This window comes from Tachysurus fulvidraco, chromosome 10 (genome assembly GCF_022655615.1).
Source record: "Tachysurus fulvidraco isolate hzauxx_2018 chromosome 10, HZAU_PFXX_2.0, whole genome shotgun sequence".
Lineage (NCBI taxonomy): Eukaryota > Metazoa > Chordata > Actinopteri > Siluriformes > Bagridae > Tachysurus > Tachysurus fulvidraco.
Window position 1 is genome coordinate 21,068,735 of NC_062527.1, and position 3,214 is coordinate 21,071,948.

The following is a 3,214-nucleotide window of genomic DNA, read 5'->3' on the forward strand; positions in this document are numbered from 1 at the left end:
CGTTAGGAATTTAACGTAATCATTCAACACACACAAGTGTATACATTGTTTGTTGAATACTCTATAATAGAATAAATTCCTCGCCACCTGCATTGTTTTATTCTGTTGTGTATTAAAGCCTCTCGTCGTTTTGTTGTCACTCAGAGACTCAGAGACATTGTATTTCCTCCCGATGTGTTATACAGGCTTTATAACCTTTTATGATGTCATTAAAATTCAACATGATTTGAATATTAGGATGAACAGATGACGGAAACTTCCTGTGAAGCTTCTGATAAAATACGTAGACGGAAAATATTTCTGAAGCCGTGTAAATATGGAGCTCACGTTCGTGTTCACTTCGTTCGTGTAAACTAATTTAATTCAACACAATTTTTCTGTCATTTAAAGATATCTAGATTGTGTTTCTATTGTGATTTTTATTAGAAAGTGTCGGCTAGTAAAAGCTGTAACTGGGAATCGATGACTAAATAGAAACAGCAGAAAGGGTCACACCAAGTAGTTCAACATTTTACAATTAATTTAACAAGAAGTAAAAAAAAAACTGACAACAACAACAACAAAAAAAACCCATTTATTTTTTCAGTAGCTAAAATTTACCCGATAACAAATCGAACTAATTATGGTGAAATTTTAAATCTGGAATATTTTCTCAGCAATTCATCTGATAGAAATCTTAAAATTCCTGACTGTTTTGTCTCATAAGCATTCTCACATTTACAGGGCTCTCAAGTTTTGAAGACAGGCAAGCGTGACATCTCCAAAATGCCCCATCCACCCCCCCCCCCCCCAAAAAAAACTAACAAAAAAACAAAAAAAATTAACTAAAAATAAAATAAAATAAAATAAAATAAAGGGGTAGTTGTTGTGTTTGGTAAGGATCAATGACCACAATTTAACCAAATACAAAGTTTTTGTTTAATTTCCATTTATTAATTTGTGTGTGTGTGTGTGTGTGTGTGTGTGTGTGTGTGTGTGTGTGTGTGTGTGTGAGAGAGAGAGAGAGAGAGAGAGAGAGAGAGAGAGAGAGAGAGAGAGAGAGAGAGAGATTATGACTGGTGGTGTTTATTGTAAGTGTTTGTTTACTTTTTGGACTCCTTTATCATTTGTAATGTTGCTCCCATTTAAAACAGTTCAGCTCAAGCCCAAACATGTTTAGGGACATGATTGAGGACAATGTCCCGTCCAGAGACGAGCTGTTTCGTGTTGAGGTTTTGTTCAAACCGACCATCGAAAATACCCTCTCTAATGAATGTTCTTTTTTCATTGGTTGTTGCGTTAAATCTTACCCAGATACAATAGTGCTATTTTCTGATTGGCTGTTGTGTAGCCTCTTTTTTTTGATTGGCTGAGAAGTGTCAGGCTCGACTGAGAATTCCTTGATTCCTGCCCCGGTTCCATAGTGACAGCGGTGCGGCTTATTAAATATATGAAAAATAGTCAAAAAGTTTTTCTGCGTGAGAAATACCATGTGTGGCGGGAGAGCGTGAGAAAAGACTGAAATGCGTGACTGTCACTCTCAATGCATGACACTTCACAGCCCTGCATTTATATTGTGTCTATGAAACAGCTAGCTAGATAAATGCTAGCTAGATAAATGGCTAACTTTAGTACAGCTAGCGAGCTTCTCAATTAGATACTCATCTAAAAAGTGCTCGGTGTAATACAGTCCAACTAGCTATGTTTCAGACATCATTTCTAACAACACCGCTAGCTAGCTAGCTATTTATGTTTAGCTAGCTAGCTGATTTATAAACAGCCTGGTTCAGTTTAGTAAACTTTGTATAATTAATTTCCATTACTAGCTGCTATGAGTCACATAGTGTAGGTACTAAATAAGCCAGTGTTCCATCTAAATCATATTTTTATGTAGATATTCATTACTATCATAGATATCTAGCTAATATTGATGTAATTCGGCTATCTGAAATCACGATCGGCTAGCTAGAGTTACAGTTAGCTAGCTAGATATAGTAGCTAACAGCAATTCGTTTTGTAGTCGCTCCAATAACAATGCCTCAGTGTAATGCTAGCCAAGCTAAGACAGTTTCACTCCTTATTTCTAATGCTAGCTAGCTATTCACTCCCCCTCCCTAATATTTTTAATATTAATAATGCTAGCTAGCTTTTTTAGAATGCTAACATACTTTTGTAAAATATTTTATATACATTTTCATAATTCTCACTCAGCACGACAGTGTTTTTTTTTTTTAATGAGACATTATACATTAATAAGCTAGCTAGCTAAACAGCGGAACTCGGGGTCGTCAGGAAGCACACGTGTAGCAGGAAGGCGTGTAATGTGAACATGGGTTATAAAGGGATTATACAGATTATATAATAGATTATATATACAGATTATATAACAGATTAGACAGATTATAGACACTCGTGCCTAATTTACAGGCTGAAATGCAGACGACTCGACGGGAGAGCGTAAAAACCGCACTGCTGTGTGACTGTGTGTCGGAATGCAGTTCATCACGCTCAGCAAGACGCTCAAAGCAGTAAGTCAGGTGATGACAGTATGTGATGTTAACATTTATTCAGGACAAATCGTGTGTACATATACTGCATATAGCTGTTTGTAAATGCGCTTAACTTTGTGCTGTGCTGATACACATCGCAGCTTCATGCTAAGAAAATTTGAGCTTGTTAAGCAGTCGGTGCTAAGTATAATTACAAGATCGTTTTAGCTAACAGGAGGATTTTCACTGCTGATGATTCGTTGCCATTTCCACCGTTACTACGTCTATACATCGTCTCAGACAGCTGTGTGTTAGCTGGCTAAATCGGTTACCTCGGTCGTTAGCTAGCTTGTGATTGGCATGCTTGTTTCACCGTTAAGCCTAGCAACAGTGTTTTAGCAGCTATTTGACTTTCCATGACAAAAATATGACTTCTTGAGCTCCAGTGGCAATGCATCTGAAATGTTTTGCTAGTAAACTAACAAGTTTCGTGTGTGTGTGTGAGTGAGTGTGTGTGTGTGTGAAACTGTTAGTCATGGTTTTCCTCATTAAAATATATATAAAATAAAAGTTTAGTAAGCTTTAAAAATTAAACGTTTCTCATGATCGCACTGTTCTTTGGTCATTTGCATATCACACGTGATTGGTCTGGTTTCCTAACTAAGTCATGAGTTGCCACGCCCTCAAATCAGGTTTATAGCACAGAATGTTTTTTTTTTTTTTTTAGAAGAAATTGTTGCCATATG